The following is a 27,235-nucleotide window of genomic DNA, read 5'->3' on the forward strand; positions in this document are numbered from 1 at the left end:
TGTCAACTTACCAATCTTGTCATTCATGCTGCTAGCATTCAGATCAATAGACTTTAATACTTATCTTATCATTTTTCCTTGCTCTATATGCAAGGGCCCTTGTGTTTGTGTACTATGCTCTTTCCCTATATATTCCAGTTCTCGTCACTTCCCTGCACTATTTAAAAACATTTCCCCATATCTCTTGATATCCCTTCACTTTAACCCTCATCCTCTATTCCCAGCTTGGCTTTTCTCCCTTCTGATTTTATTCTTGGATTTCCATCCTCCTATTAAGCAAGATTAAACACTACGCCAATAGTCCCAGAACATACTGAGAGCCAGGATATTAGTGGTGTTTCTGGTTAGATGCAAGCCCAAAGCAGTCCCACATCCACATGAAGTTAAACTCACACCTCATTCTGTTTGCATTGTTGGTACAAGAGTGGACCATCACAACTCTCTGGCTGTTCAGCCTCCACCCACTCTTGCGCTAAACACCTTACCCCTCAGAACTTCTCATTGCTGTTCAGTGACATCCTTGACGCTGGCACCAGGGAGGCAACACACCATAGAAATGGCTGTAAATCCCCCAAATGATTGAATCCCACTTGATGTTTGCTCTCTAAGTCATCTTCCTCCTCTCCTGTTCCATTGAGCCTATTGTGATGCCATGAGTTGTAGGACAACTTGTTCTATTTGATCTTATTTGATTGTGCACGCCAGGTTGTTTGCATTAGTTGAAACATGGCGGACCACATGAAGGTTGCAATCTCCCACCCCAACTCTGACCTCATGCCCTCGAACAACTGAGGGCATAACTGGGGCTTGCTGGGCATTGCTCATCTCCCTCCCCTGCTTTGCCCATGTTAAAGCACAATAGTTTTGATGATTGTTGCAAGATGAAATTGGCAAAATACAAAGGGGTTAACTGTCCCAGAAACATGAGATCCATTTGATTGGTTTGAAAACAAATTCATTGGTAAGGTTGACCTTTAACCTAAATCAATTTTTGCCCATTTTGTCTTTAACTGGTATTCACTAGATCAAATACCTTAAAGCAAATCTTGTGACCCACTTATAATGAAAATCTTGTGAGAAAACTGAAGTATTGCTCCTTCCCAGGTAAGTAGTGCTAATGGCCACTGGCTGGCGTAATGTGTCTTTGTTGAAAATCTCTTATTGGGGCTCTCTTACCTACGACACCTCTGTTGTGACGGAGAGCAAGTTTCATAGTATAATCTTGAATAAGAGGCATCTCTCTCTCTTCTTGCATTTGAGGCAGCAGAGGTTATGTAACGGCCTCCAGGCGCTGTAGCCAGTTCAATGTGCTGTTGTCGAGGGGCGTGAGGTCTACCCCTCCACCAGGGGTCGGAAGACAGCGCAGTCGAAAATGACGTGCTGATGAATGCAGCCCCCAGTGATGCATGTTGGCGTTGAACCATCCAACCCCTGTACGGAGCAGGCACGCGTCGTGAGTAATTACTCAGGGTAGGCAGTCAGTTGGCTTTTAAAAAAAAACTTAAACCGCGCATGCGCAGATTGTTCTCTCCGTAAAAATAAAACATAAAAATAAAGACAGTAACAATTCAATTTGCCCAAGGCTTCCAAGTCTCCCAAGTCTCCTTTATTCTGAATTACTGAATGGGTGGGGGGTGAAGGGTGACGGCAAGTGGAGAGATGGTGGGAAAAACGGGAGCACAGGGAAAAGTTGAATCAGTTGTCATCTTATTGAATGACAACACTTGTTCAAGGGAGCAATTGGGGGGACAGTTCCTTTCACAGCGTGTGGAGAGTCTGTGCCATGGGTAAAGTTGCGGGGAGGGCAGGAGTGTTGAGAAGGAGGGGGTCGGGGATAATGCCAGTAACTCACCCACTCACCGCTGTTGCGGCGCTGCGGCGCTCTGACGCGGAGCCACCGCATTGTAGCCGGGATAGAAGCAGCTCGGGTAGCTGCGAGCTGCCGCCGGGACCCGACAGCAGAACTGGCCGCCACTTCAGCACCTTCTGCTGGCCCGCTCACCTTTGGCAGTGCGCTCCGTCTGAACACCTTTCACCTGCCACTCGCCGGCTTTGCTCATGTCAGCCGCTTTCTACAAATCCTTAAATTCCCACAGCCGAGTAAACTCAATCGCGCTGTCGGAATTTAAGGATTTGTGGGAAGCGGCTGACATGAGTGAGGTCAGCGAGCGGCAGGAGCGAGGTTTTTAGAGGGAGAGCTGCCAGAGGTGAGCGGGGGCCGGCAGAAGGAGCTGAGGTGGCGGCTGGTTCCGCTGTCCTGCCCGGCAGCCGCTCACAGCCACCCAAGCTACTTCTCTCCCCCAGCCTCAGTGCGGTGGCATTGCAAGCCTCCATGCAAGGAGCGTCGCAAGTGGCATTATCCCGACCCCCTCCTTCACAACACTCCTGCCTTCCCCGCAACTTTACCCCAGGCCAGACTCCCCAAACGCTGTGAAAGGAACTCCTCCCGCCCCCACACACACCCCAGGAAATACGGTATTTAAAAACATATAGCACTAAGAAATGTACTTACCACATTATTGGTACACAAACTCCATTCTTCTTTCTTTGTTTCCTAAGATACTCTTCAGATAATGGCAATCCATATTTGAAAAACCCGCCAAGAAACTAGTGCTGCGCATACGCAGTACAGCAAAGGCAGAATTTCAGCTGCCTTCAGCTCCCCTTGAAATTGACGGCTTGAAGCAGCGCTGACGGCACGTGGGCTGCACAGACCTTCACGTGTTGCTAGTGCTGCGGTTGAAAGGCACGGAGAATTATGCCTACCTAAGAGATCGATCTCGTAGATAGGCACAATTCTCCCATGCCTTTACTATTTATATTTAGTAATTACCATTTTATAATTTTAGTCAGGGTAGGCAGTGCCTACCTTGCCTACCCTGAAGGCACGTGCCTGGTACGGAGCTGGTTCAGGGTGACCCACTCTTTGCGGGGCAAGTCAGAGCTGGATGAGTGCTGTGGTGTTCGGTACAACAGTGAATTGCGGAGGTCGTGAAGTCCGTTCCCGGCTAGTTCTCCATGCTCCTAGTGTGTTGAAACCAGAGCCACAGAGGCATCAATTTGGGTTCAATGTCTGATGACATGAGTGAAGTACTGCTGCCAGTCAGGTGTAGCATGGTGTGATTCACTGATCATTTTGCCTGGCAACAATATATTTCATTTGTCTCTTAACAGGTGAGTGCAGGCAGGTGGATTGTACAGGTGGATCTACCTGTTAAAATTCTGAATTGTGGCAAGGCCAACTTTAATGATACTAGATAGGAACTTGCTACAATTGATTGGAGATGGTGGTTTGTGGGCAAAGGAAGAGGTGGAGGAGAGGGGGTTTAAAAACTCTGCGCAGCTGGCCACGAGGTTGCAGGGAGGGCCTGTGGCATCACACACACACTAAGAATTATTACAATTAAATCTTTAAAGGACAACAAAAATCAAGTTAAACAAAAACAATGAAGTACAATCAGACTCTTCTTTAGAAATGTGGAATTCAGCACTTTGTTGTTCACAAATAAAGCGAGAATGACCGTTGGTGATGGATTTGAAGAATGTTCTCGAAATGATAGCTCGCTCATTGTGACATCATCACTCGGGTGCTCCTCGGCAGCTCTCGGTTGCTGCTTCGACCAAAGCTCTCGGCTGCTCTCGGGTGAGAGGGAGAGGGGGGAGGAGTGAGGGGGGAGGAAGGGGGAGAAGGGGGAGGACGGGGGGGGGGAGGAGAGGGGGAGAAGGGGGGAGGGGGAGGGGAGGGGGTGGGAGGGGGGAGAGGAGGCCTCGGAAGCCCTCGGAAGCCCAACCAAATCACTGTGTGTTCAGCAGCTTCAATGCAGAGCCCTGGGGGGGAGGGCGGCTGGGCAGCGGGTGGGTCAGGGTGGGCGGGTGGCCGGCCGAGTGCATGACGACTGCGAGCGGGAGGCGACAAAATGACTGCGAGACGGGCGGTGGTTAACGTAACTCTTCAGCGGCTTCAATCCAGAGCCCGGGGGGGGGGGGGGGGGGGGGAGGGTGGGGGTGGGCGGCTAGGCTGCGGACGGGGTGGGGTCGACAGCCAGCCGAGTGCGAGTTGACTGCAAGTCGGGGGGGGGGGTAATGTAACTCGCAACACGAGCAAAAACAGTGCCCAGCAGGCTGCGCTTTGAAAACTGTGCGCAGCTGGCCGCGAGGAGCAGAGCCATTGTGACGTCATCAGCTCGTTAGTTTGAAAAACAATACCAGATTTGTGAACAACTTGAAGAAATAAATCAAGAAATAATTAATCAAATTTTCAGATGAGGCGATTTTTGAGATCATGAGGTAAATCTCTAACGGAATATGTAAACTTTTCACCGTAAGCGCGTCGTGTTTTCGAGGAGATGTGAATCACAGACAAACACATGAATAAACACACAAATCCACACACAAATACAACAACATCCAAGATTAATTTTATAAGTATATAGATTTTTTACCCAAAACTATTAAAAAGCAGTATGGTAATTCAACTTGCATCAAATGTAGATCTCATCTGTGCTTTCTATATTGCAAGGCAGCACCTTTAGAACAGTATACTTCACATGAAGCAACACATCAAATGTAAAACAGTATGTTGAGTGAATTGCAGTAACCAGCATAATCACAGATCCACTTACAAGGGGTTGAATGCCAAATAAATATTACTGCGCATTAACATCGATAACACAAAATATGCGTGATATGAATTTATGAACCTCCTAAACCTGTTTGCTTTATTGTGCTAATTCTGCCAACTTTTTCAAATAGTAATCTTCTACATCAAAGTTCTGAAGCCACAAATTCATTGTTAGCATCATCTCTAAAATTACTGATCGTCATTCAACCAATCAATAAGTCAATCCAAACTTGCCAAGAAACCTACAAGTTTCCTTTTTTCATTTACAGCTAACCTATTTCTTAGTTAATGATCACATCAATGGTTGAATGAATGGACATATTGCTGAATTATAGTAATATTACCTACACATGCTATTGTGTCCTCAACTGGCCATTTGCTAAACTTTATCCAGGAAAGGCAATGGTGTGTGGTCTGCCAGCTGCAGTTCTAACAAATTTGCTGTGAATTTGAATTTGATGTAAACCACAAGAGATTTTGTCGATGCTGCTTTTGCGCTGGGCTGATCTTGTGACCTGGTGCTTTCTGACACAGAAAGCCAGTGCAATGTGAACTAAAGTGGCTGGAGCAGTGAGGCGCTGAGTTACAACAAAAGTCTTGTGTGTGGGAGTGAATGGGAGCTGTTGGCAGCAGAAAGTCGCAACCAATGGAAATATTTAAGAGTCGAGGAAGCGTCTCAAATCCTTCTTAAATCATCATTGAAAAGTCATTAGAAAGTGAGCGTGGACCTCTGCACAGATTGTTAAGAGGTCGAACAAAACACCAGCTTCTTAACATAATGATGGAAATGAAGTGGAAAACATAGGGAGGAGCTGGAAAACAGATTTCCTGGTTTGCAACTAAAGCCATTGAAACTTTATACAACAGTTTTATTGGGGAAGGTTAAATTTTATTCATGTGTTGTTAAGCATTGTGGTCACTGGGATGTTTTATCTCTTTGACCTCAAGCCCCTTTCCTTTACTCAGCCATATGGTACCCAGAAGAAAACATTTAGATCGAAAGATATTGTTTGAAGAATCAAAGACAGGCCCCATTACACTGTCATGAATGCTGAAAGCATCCTGCCACTTGTAGTCTCAAGCTGAAGGGAATCTTTACGTAACCAAGAATGTAACATTAAAAATATGTTTCTTGCCCACTGTTTGCGTCTATTTCAATTGCAACATTTCAGAGTTTTCCTGTAGTTCCAACTATAATTGTTCTATATTGTCAGTTGATTGAGTTACTTGAATCAAATATCTCAAAATATTGCAGCAAACAATGATATTAATTAGTCTCCTCAGGTTCTGGACTTACTGCGTATTGTACAGATGGAAAATTCAAGATGTCCTTTGATATTCTCGATGTAATGAAGTAAAATCAATTAGAGTGTAAACTTGTTTCTGGTGAGAAGCACAAATGAAATGGAGCTCAATATTCTAGCTCACACAATCTTTTGACTTTGCTCAATTGAACATATGTTCAACAGCTGGAAAAGCCCACTCTACTTATCATTTATTGCTTGGTTGCAGTCATAGTATTAGAATCGTACCACAGAGGCTCACAATGTCCTGTTGCCCGTTTTAATTACCTAGATTAATCCCATTTGCCTGCATTTGGTCTGAAGCCTTCCATGTTTGGTGTTGAGGCCCTTGAGTAGTTTGGTTTAGCTTAGAGATACAGAGCGGAAACAGTCCCTTCGGCCCACCGAGTCTGCGCCGACCAGCGATCTCCGCACACTAACACTATCCTACACACATTAGGGACAACTTTACATTTTTTCCAAGCCAATTAACCTCCAAACCTGTACATCTTTGGAGTGTGGGAGGGAACCGAAGATCTTGGAGAACGCCCACATGGTCATGGAGAGAACGTGCAAACTCCATACAGACAGTACCTGTAGTCGTGATCGAACCCGGGTCTTTGGCGCTGTAAGCGCTGTAAGACAGTAAAGGGCCTGTCCCACTTGGGCGTCATTTGCGCGTCATTTACGTGACATCATTTACACGTCACGACACACGACGTGCGCATCGTGACGCACACGTGTTGCACGCATGGTGCGCATTATGCGCGCATGGTGTGTAGTGACCTAGGCAGTGACGCACGGTGCCCCAGGATTTTGGGATTTTCAAAATCTTTGCGCGCCATCTGCGTGACGCGCAAATCACGCCCAAGTGGGACAGGCCCTTAACTCTACTGCTGCGCCACCGGGCCAGCATGACTCTTAAACATCGTGAGAGTATCTGCCTCCACCATCTCTTCAGGCAGCACATTCCAGACTCCAACAACATTCCACTTCTCAACTTAAAGGTTAGTTGCTAATTGATTTCAACTAATTATTGGTGAACATCCACAAGGTTTTGGCATTTTCTCAAGTCCGCATAGTGGTATATCAGGGGTCAAAAGACTGCGGCTTCGAAATCCTATCAACATCCTGATGCCACCACTTTAACTCAGAGCCAGATCAGATTTACGTTGTTGGCAGCTGTCAAGGAGACCTTGGCCATGAGTATACAGTATATACACCATATCCATGTCAGGATGGAGTTGGATATGGTTGTAACATTTTGTCATTTGATTCGCACTGCTGCATTGGGAGGTGCTGAGGTTCTCAATGCAAAATGAACTGCCTACATTTCATTCTTCCTTACCAGGAAGCAGGAGGCAGAGCTAGCAAAGAGCTTTGCAAGCATTGTGCCTGAATAGTGTAGGATTCCACAGAATGCAGGCACAGAAAGTGAACTCAGAGATATGTCACAATAAGAAAAGATGTGTTTGTTCATTGCCGTGATGTGACTCCATACATAAAATAAATGCAGTCATTGTTTCGGCTCCATTCAGTAGGCACTCTACCTACATTCTATACTGTCATCTGCAATTAAACAACCATAGCAAATCAACAGGGCAACAAGGGCTGTCTACCTGTGACACAGTGAATAACCAGTACCGATGCAACATGCATACAATAAATGGCACGCTAGCATTGATAGAGCATGTTGACCCTATTACCTCTATAGGGTGTCAATTGACGTGTTGAACAAAAGACTCTAAACCAAGCTTTAGTACAACTTAAGATAGACACAAAAAGCTGGAGTAACTCAGCGGGACAGGCAGCATCTCTGGAGAGAAGGAATGGGTGAAGTTTCGGGTCGCGACCCGAAACGTCACCCATTCCTTCTTTCCAGTGATGCTGCCTGTCCTGCTGAATTACTCCAGTTTTTTGTGTCTATTTTTGGTTTAAACCAGTATTTGCAGTTCCTTCCTACACATTTAGTACAACTTAATCTTTATTAATACGTGTAACTTAAGCATGCATGCAAACCATTGACTTCTAATAACTTTTCATTTACTTTACTATTTCAACATCGCTCTTACACTAAATCGTAAAGTTCATGACTTGATCTGTGATATGAATGAATTGGCCAGATTCACTCTGTTGGTAGGGAGTAGTCTTCTCCGAGTTTCCAACTCAGGTCCCTCTTTCTTGCAATGGTTGTTCATGGGTTGTCTCAGACTGCCCATCTTTTATACAAATTTTTACTTCAATATTCGAAATAAAGCCATTGTTCTAATCCAAGGCTTCCATGACTATGAAGTCAATCATTTCAAGTTTTCACTCCTCCAAGGGCTAGATAAACAACATATATCTTTGTTCCTTATCAGGCTAGAGAGTTCTGAATTATGTTGCCTGTCCCTATCTCATTCTCATTATAAGTATTTTGTAAAATGTCCATTGCAGGCACCTTATCATCTTAAGGCCATACTGTCTATCTTATCTTCAGCTCTGCCCCCACCAGATGTCCATTCCGTGATCACTTTCACTGTGTTTCTTTGTTCTCCTGGTCCCAGCATTTCTCTCTGTCTCTCTCTAGCTGGTAACATACTCCCAATGTCTGTCGGGATACTTGACATCAAGTTTAGTTCAGTTTAGGTTAGTTTAGTTTATTGTCACGTGTACCAAGGTACAGTGAAAAGCTTTTGTTGCATGCCGTCCAGTCAGTAGAAAGGCAATACATGATTACAATTGAGCCATTTACAGTGTATAGGTAAATGATAAGGGAATAACGTTTAGTGCAAGGTAAAGCCAGCAAAGTCCGATCAAGGATAGTCTGAGGGTCACCAATGAGGTAGATTGTAGTTTATGACTGCCCTCTTGTTGTGGTAGGATGATTCAGTTGCCTGATAAAGCCTCTGGCCACAAGCAGATTCTTGGACTCAAAGTGATGCCATTGTCTGGACCATTCTGGACGAGGCTTGACATATTATAGAAAGGAGGTTTCAAGATTCGAGTTCACCTGGTTCATGCAGCAGACCTTCTCTGTCGCAGAATCCAGTCCTTGCCATCATATGCAGAGTAAGCAACAGAAGGACTGACAGAAAGAGGTGAGGAAGGAGGAGAAGAAAGCAAAGGCGGAGATGAAGGAGAAGGAGGAAATAAAAGGAGGAAAAAATAGGAAAAGATTGAAGAGCCAGATATTCTTGGTGGTATGACATCTGGATAGTACAATGTTACTTCAAAAGCTTTGTCTTGCATACTGCACGTTCTCTCCCCTTCAAATGATCTCACAGATTGCATAGTATCTACTTCCAAAATGGATGGCCAACTATGGTAACCTGTGTGATCTCAGTAAAATACTTTTATGTTTGTGTTACAGTTTTATTGTGGTTGTGTGTTCTTTATTATTGTATCGCTGCAGACAACCCAAATTTCCACCAGCCTGGCTGTGTGGCAATAAATTATATCTAATCTAATCTAATCTAATATGCTAGTCTTCGGCATATGCATTTTTTCAATCACATTGAAGGAAAACTGAGCAAACATTTAGTGAAGTAAGACCAGATACAATTTGTTGGACAGCTTTGTCTCCCACTGATTCAACAATATTGGTTCTTGCAATAATCTTTTATTTTTTTTATTTATTAGAAGCAAATGTACAAGAGTAGAATAAACGGCATATAAAATTATACAGTTAATGTACAGCTTCAATTTTAACTTTTTAGCTTTAAAATAAAGGAAAATAAAAGAGAAAGGACAAGAGAGAGAAAAAGTGAGATGTGCAAAGATAGGAACCCTAGACGACCAACGTAGTGTAGCCAAAGATAGGACCCCTAGATGACCAATGTAGTGTAGCCAAAGATAGGACCCGTAGACTACCAAAGCAGTGTAGCCAAAGAATGGGTAAAAGAAAGAAAAAAAAAAAAAAAAAGAACAAAAAGAAAAAGAAAAAGAGAGATAAAAGTGGTGATATACCTGCCTCTCGTCCCTCCCCACCCACCTCACTCAACCCATAGTTGGATTTAAATCCAAAGTTGTGTTGCGCCATACTATCCTATTCTTACAATTCGGTGAAGGGTGTCCATGTCTTGGAAAAATGATCTGGTTTTTCTGCCAAGACAAGTCTAATATTTTCAAGATGTAGTGTGTCGGACATATTTGTAATCCACATCTTAACAGTAGGGACTGATGTGTGTTTCCAAAATTTAAGTATTAGTTTTTTCGCCGTTATCAGGCCATAATTAAGGAAACGTCTTTGAAATAGTGATAGCTCAGAACAAGCTTCTGAGGTACCTAGAGTGATCAGTTCCATGTCGGGCTCCAATTTTATTTTAAGTGTTTTAGAAAAAAATTCAAAAATTCCTCTCCAGAAATTATGTAACTTTATACAAGAGGCAAAGGAATGGGTTATAGTTGCTTCCTGAAGGAGACATTTATCACAAATAGGAGAAACATTTGGGAAGATCTTATTCAGTTTAGACTTTGAATAATAGAGTCTGTGCAGTATTTTAAATTGTATTAGCAAATGCCTAACGTTAAGAGATGTGTATGTATAGAAGGCTTTCCTCCCATCTGTCTTATAAAATTGTTAGGCCAAGTTCATCTTCTCAGGCTCTTCTAATTCTGACGATGGGGTTTGTATATTTAAAAGGGTATGATATTCATTAAGGTTATATTTATGATATTTATAAAGGTTTGTATATTTAAAAGGGTATATTATTTATAAAGGTATGATATTAACTTGTTTGAATCCGAGTTTCTATTCATACATTTGTCTAGTGTGTCTGGAACCATACATTGATAGTCTTGGGTATATTATTTCAGATAGTCTCGTATTTGAAAATATCCTAAATATTGGCTACCTTTCAGATGATATTTCGATTGTAATTCTTGAAATGAGAGAAGAGTTCCCATCTCATAAAGATCTCCCAGTTTTTTAATTCCTAATCTTTCCCAGTGTGTGAACGTCTTGTCTAAGATAGACGGCTTGAATGAGGGGTTGTTGACAATTGGTGAGAGAAGAGATAAGTTTCTCAGTTTAAGGGTTGACTTCACTTGTTTCCAGATTTGTAGGGTACTATGAATAATCTGATTTTTCTCATATAGTGTTTTCTTCAAATTTATTGGAGAGAGAAGAATCGCGCCTATATTAAAAGGCGAACAATCTTCTCTCTCCATTATTAACAATTTAACCTGTTGGCATGTGTTGTCCATCCAATAGATTATGTTTTTGATATTCGTCGCCCAGTAATAGTACAAAAAATTGGGGAGAACCAATCCGCCAATTTCTTTGGGTTTACATAGATGTCGTTTATGGATTCTGTGTGTTTTATAATCCCAAATAAAGATTGTGATCAGAGAATCGAGTTTAAAAAAAAATTTTGGGAGATAAATCGGTATTGATTGAAATAAGTACAGGATTTGTGGAAGGAAGATCGTCTTTATGGCATTTATTCTGCCTATGAGCGACATCGGAAGCGTTTTCCAAAATTGAATAAGGCCATTGAGTTTGGTAATTAATGGTGGAAAGTTTGCTTGAAATAAAGAAGTATATTTTTTAGTTACGTGAACTCCAAGATATTTAAATTTTTCCGTAGCAAATCTAAAAGGGAATTTTAGAAGGTGTGTCGGATCTTGAAGCTTTATTGACATAATTTCACTTTTGTTCCAGTTTATTCTATATCCTGAAAAGGAACCGAATTTCTCTATAAGGTTTAATATGTTTGGAATGCTAACTTGGGAATTGGTGATATATAGTAATACATCTTCTTCATATAATGATATTTTATTATTAGAATAATTAGTATTATAGCTGTGAATATTCGGATGTACTCTTATACATTCTGCTAAAGGTTCCATCGCAAGTGCAAATAACAGGGGTGATAATGCACACCCTTGTCTATTGCCCCTGGATAGCTGAAATTTAGGCGAGAGTATTTGATTAGTCAGTATTCTGGCAATCGGCTTGTCATATAGCAACTTTATCCATGAAATAAAATTTTCTCCTAACTGGAATTTTTGCAATACTGTTAAAAGATATTTCCATTCTACTTGGTCAAATGCTTTTTCTGCATCTAATGAAATAATTGATAATTCTTCCTTTATCGTTTTATGTGAGTACATTATATTAAACAGACGTCTCAAATTGTTAAACGAGTGTCTCTTGGGTATGAACCCAGTTCGATCAGAATGTATTAATTTATTAACGTATTTACTTAGTCTTCTTGCCAGGGTTTTAGCTAATATTTTCTGATCTGTATTTAACAGGGTAATTGCTCTGTATGATCCCAGCTCTTCCAGATCTTTATCTTTTTTGGATATCAGTGTAATAGTTAATTCGGCTAAAGTTTGTGGTAGCGTCTGTTTTTTAAATGCGTGTATATAAAGGGCTTGTAAACGCGGGGAGATTACGTCGTAATTTTTTTTAATAAATTTCATTATTAAACCCATCTGGGCCTGGGGTTTTGCCATTCTTCAATGAATGAATAGTCTCTTCGATTTCTTTAATTGTAATCTGTGCTCCTAATTCTTCACATTCCGCCACATTAAGTAACGGAAAATTACAATTATCAAGGAAGTTTTTAATATTGGTTCTTGCAATAATCTAATATAAAAATGCTTTATTAAATTATTCCAACAGGTTGCTTGGCTTGACAACGTTCTTCTCTACTCCACACTTCTTGGGACATTTAGCTGTTTGTATGTGGGCAATGCTCCATTCTTGAAGATGACTCTAAAATATTTAAACTGCCCACTCCGTGCGAGCAAAGCACCAAGTCAAATTCCTTGGCTAATAAAATTTATTCTATTCAATTCAATTCAATTCTGTTGCCCCAGGATGCATCCAAACAAGGTAACCAGGGAATAATCCCTGATCCTTTCAATAGAATAGACTTGTTGCCACTCACAAGTGAATGTAAAAGATTCCACAGCAATATCCTCCAGGCAAAATCACTAGCACAGATTATCTGGTCACCTACTCATTGTAAAAGAGGCAGATATGATTTGCAGTAGGGTCAGCATAAGTCTGTTTTTGTCTCTGAAGATTCACTCTATTTATCACTTCAGCGGGGAGAATCAGTCATCTCACATGAAAGGAGAAGAAAGGTTTAAACTTGCACAGTCTGTTTGCAGGATGCTCCAAAGCTCTCCTCTGCCAATGAAGCTATGTAGAAGTATACTCACTGTTGTAATATTAGAGATGTGACTGCCACACTCACACAAATAGCAATGGGATGGCAATTAAACAATGCCTATTTATCAGACATCAGAGCAAACCCTCTCACTCTCGTTCAAAATAATGCTATTGGATCATTTACACTAAACAAGAGATCAGATGATAGAAACAAAATGCTGGAGTAACTCAGCAGGACAGGCAGCATCTCTGGATAGAAAGAATGGGTGACGTTTTGGGTTGAGACCCTTCTTTGAAGAAGGGACACAACCCGAAACGTTGAGTCTAAAGAAGGGTCTTGACCCGAAACATCGGCCATTCCTTCTATCCAGCCATGCTGCATGTCCCGCTGAGTTACTCCAGCATTTTGTGTCTATTTTCAGTTTAAACCAACATCTGCAGTTCCTTCCTACACAAGAGATCAGATGAGGTCTCATTTCAATATCAGTCTCAAAAGGTGTTGGTGCTGACAATGCAACACTCCTTCAGTACCCCACTAGACATCTACAGAAGGCTGTGGAGCGAAGTCAATGGATATTTTTAAGGCAGAGATTGATAGATTCCTGATTAGTACGGGTGTCATGGTTTATGGGGAGGCAGGAAAATAGGGTTGAGAGGGAAGGATAGATCAGCCACGATTGAATGGCAGAGTAGACTTGATGGGCCAAAGGGCCTAATTCTGCTCCTATCACTTATGAACTTGTGAACATAGATTTCTAGAGTGGTAATTGAATCCAAAACCTACACATTCAAGGATAGAATGCAAATGAGTGAACTACATTCCTGACATTTAAACTGACGCTGCTGTCAATAACTTGATTCATTTATTCCATCGAACATCATAGGGAATAATATAATTCTGTGTGAAGCAAGTGATTTAAATTTTCTGCCGTAAGGATTTTTCTGTTCATTGAGTTTATTTGTGATCACAAGACCAAGGACTGCTGAGATAGTAAATTCATATGTCTGCTACCTCTCAATGATCAAGGTATGGGTATCTTGCCAAAGTAAATACTTATTCTCAGAAGAGGCCATCAACTTTTGCTTGGCACAATAAATTATAAATCTGCTTAACGGCATTAATCACTTCAAAGTCAGCGAGCAGTCACTGATGGAGTTGGATCTGTGGCCCACCTGGGATTATTTCATACATTTTTGCAATGCCATTTATTGTCAGAGTTTCCCCTGTATCTTTTGTAGGTGATGTAGCTCCCTATTTAGTTGAGTTTAGTTTAGAGATACAGCACGTAAACAGGCCCTTCGGCCCGTGCCGATCAACGATCCCTGCATATTAATCCTATACTACACACACCAGGAACAATTTTTACATCTACCAAGCCAATTTATCTACATACCTGTATGTCTTTGGAGTGTGGGAGGAAACTGAATATCTCGGAGAAAACCCACGCGGTCACGGGAAGAATGTACAAACTCCATACAGACAGAACCCGTAGGCGGGATCGAATCTGGGTCTCCGGCGCTGCAAGCGCTGTAAGACAGCAACTCTACCGCTGTGCCACCGTGCAGCCCTAAATTTATTCAAGCAGATAAAAGAAAGATCCAGTGAGGAAGATGGACACAAAATGCTGGAGTAACTTAGTGGGACAGGCAGCAACAGTGAAGAGAAGGAATGGGCGACTTTCCGGGTCAAGACCTCTTCAGACCAGTGAGGGAGAATGCCTATTGAAATCTAACCATTTTTCTGAAAACCGAAACATCACCCATTCCTTCTCTCCAGAGATGCGGCCTGTCCTGCTGAGTTACTGTGTCTTAAATTGGGGGGCGTGCCTGTCAATAAAGTGTGTGGCATGGATTTTCAGGCCTCTCCGCATGTTGCAGAATTCTGGCACTGTGCAGGGTCTTACCAACACAATGGGGTTGGCTCCCTTCATAAAGTCACTCCCTTCATGGATGATAAAAGGATTGAATGTGTGGGGAATGGTGAAGCACTAGAGGCTCATTGTTGGGATGATACATGGCATCAAGCTCACAGGCTGAGGAAGGGTTTCGACCAGAAATGTCACCTATTGCTTTTCTCCGGAGACGCTGTATGACCCGCTGAGTTACACCAGCTTTTTGTGTCTATCACAAGGACCCCCCACCATCTCCCCATGCACATCCTATTGAGCAGCAACTTTCATGAACTAAAGAATTACTTGCCCCCAAACCTTCCGTTGATCTTCACATATTGGTTCTTAGAAAGAAAGGATGGAGCATCGGAAGGAGGCCTTCAGCAAAAGAAGACTGGGATCTTCCAATATAAAGCAAGAAAATATAATTATGATTGATGCACAGGAGAAGTGTAAGCAATGCAAACCATTTGCTTATATAGAAAACTAAATTGAACCCATTTGTTCAACCTAATCTTCCAATTAAATTATACAGTTGGTCAGCTCTGATGTTCTATCACCAACCTCAAATGCTGCTGCATATTTAATATTAAAGATATGGACATTTGAAATCTGTGTTTTCCTGGTGTAAGGAGCAAAACTTTGATCTGCAGCTCAGTTTCCAGTCGCAAGTGTAACTGTGTTTTTAGTTTACCAGCCTGCTACCACAAAGGAATACACACGGCACAATGTAGTTGTAATAAGCCACAATGCATTTTGTGGCATCTAATTAATTTTTGTAGCACTGGGGGTGTTTACACAGCTGTAATCTAAATTACTTTGCAGTGGAGCAGAATTAAATCTGCACCCTGGAGATGAGCATTTTTGGTTTGTAATATATTTACAATTTTGCAACATTTAGTCAGCTAAAGCCAAATCAGAACAAATGTTAATTTAATTCAAAACTGAATTAGCACTTGGCAGGTCTTGAATTGGGTTAGAGAAGAACATTGTGAGAAATCTTCACACTGTTATTTTGCATATCCAGTAGAAATATTTTAGGTTCCGTGTCTTGATTAAATGGAATATACTTTCAATGAAGCAGCACTTCCTGTTAGGCACAGTAGAGAGACAGTCCGTGTTAGGAGGAATGTGAAAATGTAACTTATTTTTGTTTGTTTGCAGATGTAGACATCATTGGCAAGATTTAGCATTTACATTTCATTCTTATTGAAAGTGGATGGTGTACCACTCGAAATCCAGCAAAAAGGGAAATGATGGATGATGATAGTCACGGGCAAAATCTCGTCATTAGATTTTCTACCATCAGAATGAATTGTGGTTCACACTTTCCGTGAATGAAATCAATACACTGAGAAGGGGAGGAGACAGCAAGGGCTACCGGAAATTGGAGAAGTCAATGTTCAAGCCGCTGGGGTGCAGACTGCCCAAGCGGAATATGAGGTGCTGCTCCTCTAATTTCCGGTGGTGCTCACTCTGGCCATGGAGGAGGCCCAGGACAGAAAGGTTCGATTCGGAATGGGAGGGGGAGTTGAAGTGCTGAGCCACAGGGAGATCAGGTTGGTTAATGCGGGCTGAGCGGAGGTGTTCGGCAAAATGATTGCCAAGCCTACGCTTGGTCTCACCGATGTAGATCAGCTGATATCTAGAGCAGTGGATGCAATAGATGAGGTTGGAGGAGATGCAGGGGGGAGGTAAAGCGACAAGTGTAGCATCTCCTGCGGTTGCAAGGGAAAGTGCCCGGGGAGGGGGTGGTGCGGGTGGGAAGGGAAGGGAAGAATTGACCAGGGAGTTACGTAGGGAGCGGTCTTGCAAGGGAGGTGGGGAGGGGGGGGGGAAGATGGGAAGATGTGGCGAGTTGTGGGATCACGTTGGAGTGGCGAAAATGACGGAGGACTATTTGTTGTATGTGACGGCTAGTGGGGTGGAAGGTGAGGACTAGGGGGACTCTGCCCTTGTTCCGAGTGGGGGGATGGGGAGAGAGAGCAGTGTTGTGGGGTATTGAAGAGACCCTGGTGAGAGCCTCATCTATAGTAGGGGAGGGGAACCCCCGTTCCCTGAAGAATGAGGACATTTCCGATGCCCTGGTGTGGAACACCTCACCCTGGGAGCAGATGCGGCGTAGACGGAGGAATTGGGAGTAGGGGATGGAGTCCTTACAGGAAGCCGGGTGGGAGGAAGTGTAGTCTAGATAGCCATGGGAGTCAGTGGGTTTATAGTGGATGTCGGTCAGAAGTCTATCTACCAATGTGTTTGAATTGCCAAACCAGGCTGTGAAGCAACCAGTCAATAAGTTATCTACTGTACACCTGTAGAAGTTCAAGAGAGTATTTGTTCGACATACCAAATCTCCTCCATTTTCTGAGGAAGTAGAGACATTGATGGACTTTCTTTATGATTGCGTCATGATTGGGTCCAGGACAGATCGACAGAGATACGCATGACTAGGAATTTGTAGTTTTGATTCGCCACCACTGACCCGTCAATAAAGACAGGTTCGTGGATCCTCCGCCTTCCTCTTCTAAACTCTACAATCAGTTCCTTGGTTTTACTGACATTGAGAGCAAGGTTGATGTTCTGGCACCATTCAGTTAGAGGATCGATCTCCCTCCTATAGTCTCAGTCATCATCATCCTGAATTCATCCAACAACTATGGCGAATTTAAAGATGGAGCTGGAACTGTATCTAGTTACACAGTCAGTGATATAGTCAGTAGAGCAGGGGGCTGAGCCCACAGCCTCGAGGTGCTCCTGTGCTGTGGATATCGAGGGGAAAGTGTTGCTGCCAATTCTGACCGATTCTGTTCTGTTGATGAGGAAGTCGAGGATCACATTGCCGATCACTTTTCCTGAGCTTGGGGAACCAGTTTGGAGGTGTTGAACGCCGAGCTGTAGTCTATGAACAGCAACCTGAAATATGTGTTTTTATTATGTAAGTGGTTCAGTACAGAGTACAAGTTAAAACCTGGTATCAGAAAAACTGGCCAGATGGCTCTTGCCTTTGTGAGACACACCTTTATAGAAGGAACCATACGGTCCTTTAGCTGACACAGCCAAGATGTTGTTCAGAGAACCGCTGTTCTAGATTATAAATTCCAGTCCTGGCTGAGACTGAATAAAAATAACAAAGTAAAGTTTATGTAACAATTCGATTTCAAACTTTGTGAATACCAGAGTAAGTCAGTTGAATCGTATAATAATTGTGTCTGTTTAGAATAAGGGAATTCAATTTTGATTATAGTGAAGCTACTATTTTGGCGGCACAATGACACAACGGTAGAGTTGCTGCCTTACAACGCCAGAGACCCGGGTTTGATCCCGATGACGGTTGTTGTCTGTACGGAGTTTATACAGTACATTCTCCCTGTGACCTGCATGAGATCTTCAGTTTCCTCACACTCCAAAGACGTACAGGTTTGTAGGTTAATGAATGAATGAATGAATGAATGAATGAATGAATGAATGAATGAATGAATGAATGAATAAGTTTATTGGCCAAGTATTATTCACATACAAGGAATTTGCCTTGGTGCTCCGCGCGCAAGTGACAGCATGGCATATAGTGACAGTTAGGAATGACACATAAATCATTAAACATGAATAATAAAACATTTTTTTGTATGGCTTTGTAAATATTTGATTATTCTATAAATGTAAATAATTTGGTGTACATATAGCTGCTGGTGTACATATGGTGTACATCTAGCTGCTAAATTTGTATAAGATAATTATAAGCAGTTGAATAAGGGGCGGGAATTAATAAGCTTTGGCTTCTTCCTGCTCCTTTTCGGACACATACGATTTCATTTATTTATAGATATTGTTTATGACACTTTATAAATGTTCTTGTTTTGTTTTTTGTATGCTGTTTCACACTTGCTTTTTATTCTTTTATTCTGTTCGAAATAAAAAATTAAATAAATAAAAATAAATAAACATGTGAATTAAATAAAAATACCAGAGCAAAAGGAGGCTACAGATTTTTGGTTATTGAGTAGAGCTACTACTCGTGGAAAAAAACTATTTTTATGTCTGGCTGTGGCAGCATTGACAGTCTGGAGTCGCCTTCCAGAGGGAAGTGATTCAAATAGTTTGTGGCCAGGGTGAGAGGGGTCAGAGATGATCGTACACGCTCGCTTCCTGGCCCTTGCAGTGTACAGTTCGTCAATGGAGGGAAGGCTGCGGCCAATAACTTTCTCAGCCGATCGGACGATTCGCTGCAGCCTCTGGATGTCGTACTTGGTGGCTGAGCCAAACCAGACCGTGATGGAGGAGGTGAGGACAGACTCTACAATGGCCGTATAGAATTAGACCATCATTGCCTGTGGCAGATTGTGCTTCCTCAGCTGCCGCAGGAAGTACATCCTCTGTTGTGTCTTTTTGACTGTGGAGTCGATGGTAGCCCCCCACTTAAGGTCTTTGGAGGTGATGGTTCCCAGGAACTTAAAATACTCCACAGATGTGACGGTGGTGTTGTTGATGGTGAGTGGGGTGAGGGGAGGGGGAGCTCTCCTAAAGTCTACAATCAATTCCACTGTCTTTAAAGCATTGAGCTCCAGGTTGTTGCGATGGCGCCAGGACGCCAGCTGTGTCACTTCCTGTCTGTAGGCAGATTCTTCCCCATCCTGGATCATTGGCTTGGTGTAAGTGTAAAATTGTCCCTAGTATGTGTAGGGTAGCGTTATTGAGCGGGAAACTCTGGTTGGCATGACAAAACTAAACTAAGTAACACATCAATAACCCGGCATGCTCAGGACATTCGTGCTTCTGGAAGGACAATATCTCCACCTTTAAATGTTACTCCTATCAGTACCTCAACAACCTTTAAATACACTTTTTTTAAATGTTAGATATTAATAGTATAATTACTTTTCTAGTGAACCTAATGTTAAAATTGTATGAGCCTGGAGCATCAGTGAGTTTCCGAGGAGTTGGGGCACTGGAGCTCAGTGAGTTGCAGGGGAGTATTGGAACATCCCCAGCGATGCTGAAGCCAAAACATGAGGATTTCCAAGGGGATTGTCAGTGTTTCTCTGCGGTGTGGTCTACAAAGGAGACTGGGGAAACATTGAGCAGTATACTCCTCTGCAGTAATTTAACAGACATTCATCCACATGCATTAAAATAACTTAGAACATAGAATAATACAGCACAGGAAGAAGTCCTTTGGCCCACAAAGTCTGTGCTGAATATGATGACAAGATAAGCTAATTTCCTCTGCCTGCATGTGATCCAAACCCCTCAATTTACTGTATAATTCACAAATCAATCTAAAAGCCTCTTTAACCCCACTATTGTATCTACCTTCACCACCAAACGTGATAGCGGGTTCCAGGCACCAATGGAAGGGAAGTTGGTTTGTGTGATGGTCTGTGCTGCGTCCACAATTCTCTGCAATTTCATGTGGTCTTGGATGGTCCTGATTTTGCAGCAACAGTGACAACAAACCGACAATGTTTGTGCCATTGCATAATGAAACTGACAGTGATTTCTGGAAAATTGGACTTGTACCTCGATCTGAAACGTCACCCATTCCTTCTCTCCAGAGATGCTACCTGTCCCGCTGAGTTACTCCAGCATTTTGTGTCTATAAGGATTCCAAGCGTAATAACTCAGTGAGGGTCAAGTCTGCACATGGTGAATTACCAAGAAAGACTAACTTACAGGCAGAGTAGGATAGGATGGTCTAAATGCTAACTCTCCGGAGGGTGAGATTGCAAACAAGTGTTATAGCAGATTACTGAAATAAGGACTTCATTGCGCCAGTCAATTTGTAAAAGCAGGCTGGTTGGCCTGTGCAACAAAATATTTGAGAAAAACTGTAAATTGGTAAAATAATTTTACTAGGGTGAGAAATGCCCAAGCAAAAGTTGGCTAGAAACAGCTACCTGTAGATAAGTCATAGTTAGTGCAATGGGAGGCATTGAAGAAGAAAATTCATACTGTTCACAGTAAACATGTTCCCATAAAGAGGATGATGATTCTGCCAGTTTTGGAGCTGATGGATGAGAAAGTGTTTATAAAGTAAGATAAGGAAAATGAAAATGGTAGCTTATGTCAAGCAGGAAGAGCTTAGCATAGCAGAAAACTGCCCTATCTGAGGGGTGCTAAAGTCAGTTTAACATCACATCTTAAAGATGGTGCAGATATTTCTCATGGGTAATGGTGATGGGTGTTTTAATAACTGGAAGCTTTTTTACTTCTGAGATTCCCCAGCGCTCAGTTCTTGGTTCGTTTTTTTTTTTAAAGTATATTATAGCAATTTAGATTTAAACGCAGAGGGCCTGATAAAGAAATTATAGATCTGAAAAAAAAAAGTGGCTGTGCGGTTTAGTGAGGATAAAAGTTTTAATTACAGGAAGATAGAGATGATCTGGTCAGAATAAAATGGCGAAAAGAATTAATTCCAAACGTGTTGGGTAATGCATTTGTGGCTATAGGTCAATAAAATGGTTACAAAGGCATATCAATAAGATGGTTAAAAAGGCATATCAATAAAATGGTTACAAAGGCATTGGGTATACTTGCCTTTCTAAGTCAAGGCATAGAATATGAGAACAGGGAACCTTGTGATGTTTGATGTACTGACTGCCGCCTCAAAGAGACTGTATTATAGCTTTCTGAACTCTCACCCAGCTCCTTGTCTCCCTCTGAATCACAACATCACCACTGTAGAACTAGGGCAATATTTCACATTAAAATCACTGACCTGGTTTCCTCTGGGGATCTTTCCAACACAGCCCCCAATTCACAAAGTCTCAACCACATGTCTGCTTCCTTCCCAAAGTCCACAAGCAGAAGTGTTCTGGTTAGTACTTTTTTTGTACACAAAAATGTGCCGGTATGAAATAATAACATTTAATCATTTATAGGTGGTGGTACGTCATACCGTCACAAAAAAAATCCAACTGGTTCTGGGTAGACTCATTTGTCTAGCTTGTCCCTGTTGGCACTCTTTCCTCCACTAATGTCCAATCACTTTACAATAATGTCCTCCACTATTTGGATCATTTCCAGTTTCCTTGTCCCATTTTCATTATGGATGCCCCGTTCCTATGCTCCTCCATCCCACACACAGGATGACTGAAGACCCAAGGCCTGTGTCTTCTTCCTTGTAAAGAAGTGCAATCTATCTCCCACTGCCAGCCAGCTTCACCTGGCTGAACACGCCCTTGCATTGAACAGATTCTCCTTTAACTCTACTCACATCCGCCAAATCAAAGACATAGCTTTGTGGTGCCAATGGTCTGCCTGTTACTTAGTGAGATTGATCCCGACTCAGGCTTCCCAATCACCACGTTTTATGTTGCATTGCTGACTACATTGGTGTCGCTTCCTGTCCTCATGCAGAACTCACCGGTTTCATCACATTTGGCATTAATTTCCATGCTGCTCTCAACTTCACCTGAACCATCGCCAACCCTGCTGTCTCTGGACATCTCTAAGTTTCAACTCAGGAAATTATCAACAGGTTAGTGATCGACATGTATTGCAAGCTCACGGATTCTTATAGACATCTTGGCTACACCTCCTTTCATTCCGGTGTTTGAAAAGACTCCATTTCATTCGTGAATACAGGCTGGTGAACTGGGATCAAGACTGAACTGGACAGTTTCCAGTGTCTTGGTGCGATTGCTGTCAAGAGGCAGTTGACAGGGGGGAGTGCGGCAAATGACTCAAGCAGCAAGTGTACAAGCAGCAACTGAACTTCAGGTGGAGAAACCTGAACATTTTTACTCTAGCCCTGGAACAACTGGGCGGTTTCAGTTCTGTTTTCTTTAAATTGCTCTGGTGAGCGGAGACATTTAGAAGCTGCAGAGGTGCAGTTTATAATTAAAAAATAAATTAAATATAACACACTCATTGAAAAGCATTTCGCTGACGTTAAGTAATAAAACATTAATATTAATGAACATAAAGAAAATACGCCAAAATGACTTGCCACCACCTACCTTCGCATGTAGGTCGGTGACCACATTTAAATGGATGGGGCCACATTAGATACGCCACAGATGTGGGGCTCAGGCTGGATGCTCATGGATTTGACCCCTCAGTTCCATATGACTATGAGTAATGCAACCCAGCCATTATTAGCTCATTATTACATTATCAGCGGGCAAAATGGCTGCTTGATTTTCTACGTCACAACTGAAGCCGCACTGTAGCCTAATTGGCTATAACATAGTTTGTGGTCATGAAAAGTGCCGTGTAAGTGCAAGTCTTTTACATTCTGTATGAATAAAATACACATCAGATGTTGCTGCTTTATGCTAAACAAACCAGCACAATCAGAATTAATGTGTTCCGTGGTGAAAACTCAACGTGTTTCTTTATATCTCAGCCTGTCGCCGCTCACTGTAAATCCCCTGACATAAACACTGACATGCATCAACAGACACCATGACCCTTGTCATCATGCACTTCCAATTGACTGAATAACCCATGCGCCATTTGATTAATGTAAGAGAACAGTATAAGTCTCTGCATAAAATAAATAGTAGGTCAATATTAATTTAAGCACGTACCACATGAATATATAAAACACAACACTCATCAGGAGGTTGTAGTTTATAAAAAAGTAAGTGGGATTTGTGTGTTATTCAATCAAAGTCATTTGATTTTAATTTTCGTTCATCACTGTATGCATGCAGATTCTGTATTCAGACACATAATTCACTAAACACTACAGGGGGAAAAAACATTCACAGCAATAAAATTGGTTCTATATTTTAGGCTCGCGCAATCAGAAAGAGAATAGGGCAAAGTACAAACCACATTCAATTACATTTTTACCAGACAAAAATAAAATACAATCAAAAGCTGTTGGTAGGAAGATATGTTTCCCTTCCTTTATTTTCTTCATTAAATTGATGCTATTGGTCTATTTGAAGAAGTGCGTATAGCACTTCATAAATATGTTATTTCAGAAGTATAATAACCAGTAACTGCAGATGCTGGTTTATACCAAAGTAAGGAACAAAATGCTCAGTCCCTGGAGAACATGGAGAGGCAACGTATTAGGTCAGAACTGAATCTGAAGAAGGGTTCTGATCTGAAACGCTGCCTATCCATGTCCGCCAGTTACGGCAGCATTCAGTGTCTTATTTCAGAATTAGCCTGGTTAACACTATCCTCTATTCTGCATTAAATTGTACACATTTCTGTATTAGGCCAGGATGGTGCCAGCTTCGTATTTTCGTCTCAAATACCTGGTTTGAATCAGAATCATAATATGAACATCTTCTCATAAATATAAGGATTCCAAGCGTAATAACTCAGTGAGGGTCAAGACTGTTTGATTGTCATATGTCCCAGACAGAACAATGAAATTCTTACTTGCAGCAGCACAACAGAATATGCAAACTTAGTCCAATACGATACGATAAGATAGAACTTTATTTATCCCAGGAGGGAAAGTGATCTGCCAACAGTCATAAAAACACAAAAACACAAAATACATGAAACATGAAATTAAAGTGACGAGTGGAAAGGATTGGGGATGTGGAAAGATTGGGGAGGGGGGCGGGAGGGGATGGGGGGCTGGGGGTAAGTCTCAGTCTAACCCATGACAGAAGGGAGAGGAGTTGTACAGTTAGATAACCACAAGGAAGAAGGATATCCTGTGGCGTTCTGTACTGCATCTTGCTGGAACCAGTCTGTTGCTGAAGGTACTCCTCAGGTTGACCAGTGTGTCATGGAGGGGTTGAGCTGTATTGTCCAGGATGCTCCACAGTTTGAGGAGCATCCTCCCCTCCAAGACCACCTCCTGTGAATCCAACTCCGCCCCCAGGACGGAGTCAGCCTTCCTGATGAGCTTGTTGATCCTGTTGGAGTCCGCGGCCTTCGCCCTGCTGCCCCAGCACATGACAGCGAAGAAGTTGGCACTGGCTACCACCGATTGATAAATCATCTGCAGCATCTTACTGCAGTTGTTGAAGGAGTGGAACCTTCCCAAATAGTACAGCTGGCTCTGTCCCTTCTTGGACCTTCTTGGACCTTCTTGGACCTTCTTGGACCAGAACAGTTTACTATATATATAGTTAAATATATATATATATATATATATATATATATATATAAACCTGTGGCTTATATTGTTTACAGTGTACTATACTGGCACTATCCACACACACATATATACACTTAAGGGCCTGACCCACTTATGTGACTTTTTCGACGACTGCCGACACCCATCATAGGTCGGTGAAAAATTTCAACATGTTGAAAATTCAGCGGCTACCAGAAAGACGCTACGACTCTTTGGGTGACTGAGGAGATGACTCACGACCATACAGGCGACACCCTGGCGACATGTCGCGGGGTGAAGCCTGTATGGTCAATCATAAGTAGTCGCCTAAAGAGACGTACCTTGTTCTGGTCGCCGCTGGATTTTCAACATGTGTAAAATTTTCGGCGACTTGTAACGACCAATGATGAGTGCCGACAGTCGCCGAAAAAGTCGCATGTGGGACAGGCCCTATAAAAAATAAACAAACAATAATATTGCAATAATAACAATAATTGTGTATGTAGTTCAGAGCGTTTTTGGAAGTTGAATTCTTTAATAGCCTGATGGCTGAAGGGAAGAAGCTGTTCCTGACAACTGTAACCTGGACATTACAGTTTTCAGGCTCCTGCACCTCCAGGCTCCAGTACCCGATGGCAGGGGTGAAATGAGTGTGTGGCCAGGGTGGTGTGGGTCTCTGATGATGCTGGCTGCCTTTTTAAGGCAGCGACTCTTGTAAATTCCTTTGATGGTGGGGAGGTCAGAGCCGGTGATGGACTGGGAATGTTAACAATTTTTTGCAGTCAACCAAGTGCTAGAACACACATCTCTTTGCCTATCCTAACTTCCCTAGGATGAGGCACCACATAATGCTGGAATTGCACATTCATCGCACAAAGTGGGTGAGGTGTAGCTTCCAGCAGCTGCATCCAGCCATTGCAGAAGATAACAGCTGAACATCTTGAAAGGGAGATTGATCGCAAGGCAAACTGATGTGCCACTGATTAGACCAGCAGTACTTCAACAACCGATTCCTCCTTCCAATTGCCAGTATCACAAATTTCCATCAACGGGTAGAAGATTGAAAGATGGGCAAAGACAAAGAGCTGCCAATGTCCATTTGCCTATCTTCAGTGCTGACAGTTATGAAAGTAAGTGTGGGAAAGTTAACATGGTATGACCAAACATTTACCTTGACAACCTTTCCCTTCCCCAAAGAAGGATCTCAACCCGAAACGACGCCCATTCCTTCTCTCCAGAGATGCTGCCTGTCTCCCTGAGTTACTCCAGCATTTTGTGTCTATCTTCTATATTCTTTGTATATACTCTCAGATGATCATCAGCTTTGTGCGAAATACAACAGCACATATCCAAAAAACAAATCAATCTTTATTGTTCACTGACGAGGTCAGTACTAAAAGAAACAATATCAAAAACTGTTGATAATAGTGCTCCAAAAGAGTGATCATATTTATCTCTGTAAATTACAGATACAGGGATGAGCATGGCTTTCAAGACTTTGAAAATCATTAAAAAAACACACCTAATTATAATTAATAATGAATTAATTAATAATGAATAATTAATAATAATAATTTCTTTATTTATATAGCACATTTTTAGTCAACTTGCATTGACCCCAAAGTGCTTCACATAATTACATCCACACACACAGGCAAAGGTGGGTGAAGTGTCTTGCCCAAGGACACACACAGGCAAAGGTGGGTGAAGTGTCTTGCCCAAGGACACAACGACAGTATGCACTCCAAGCGGGATTCGAACCAGCTACCTTCCGGTTGCCAGCCGAACACTTAGCCCATTGTGCCATCTGTCGTCCCTAGTGCTTCACATAAGCAATGGGAAGAAGGTAATTGAACTGAAACATTAACTGTTTCTTACTCCACAAATGCTGCCTAACCCACTGAGTATTTTCAGTCTGAAATGGGTGATTACATTCAGGAATAGGAGAATTTGGGTCTCTTTTATTTGTAGGAGCTTCAAATGGCACAATTGTGTTTTCCTCACCCATCCTCTGAAAACTTTGTTGCAGCATTAACATTGTTGAACATTTTAACCCTGGAATGATATCTTAGTGATTTGGAGAAATTCTGAAGAAGGGTCTCAACCCGAAACGTCACCCATTCCTTCGCTCCATAGATGCTGCCTCACCCATTGAGTTTCTCCAGCATTTTTATCTACCTTGGAGAAATTATCTGTTCTGTTAACTTTTTTCTTTGTCTCCGATGGAAATATAGCTGGAAATGATTCTCCACTTGCTGTGTTTATCTCCCTGATAATAGTTTCCCAGTGAAGAACAAAGAACAGTTC

Source organism: Amblyraja radiata, chromosome 6, assembly GCF_010909765.2.
Source record: "Amblyraja radiata isolate CabotCenter1 chromosome 6, sAmbRad1.1.pri, whole genome shotgun sequence".
NCBI lineage: Eukaryota > Metazoa > Chordata > Chondrichthyes > Rajiformes > Rajidae > Amblyraja > Amblyraja radiata.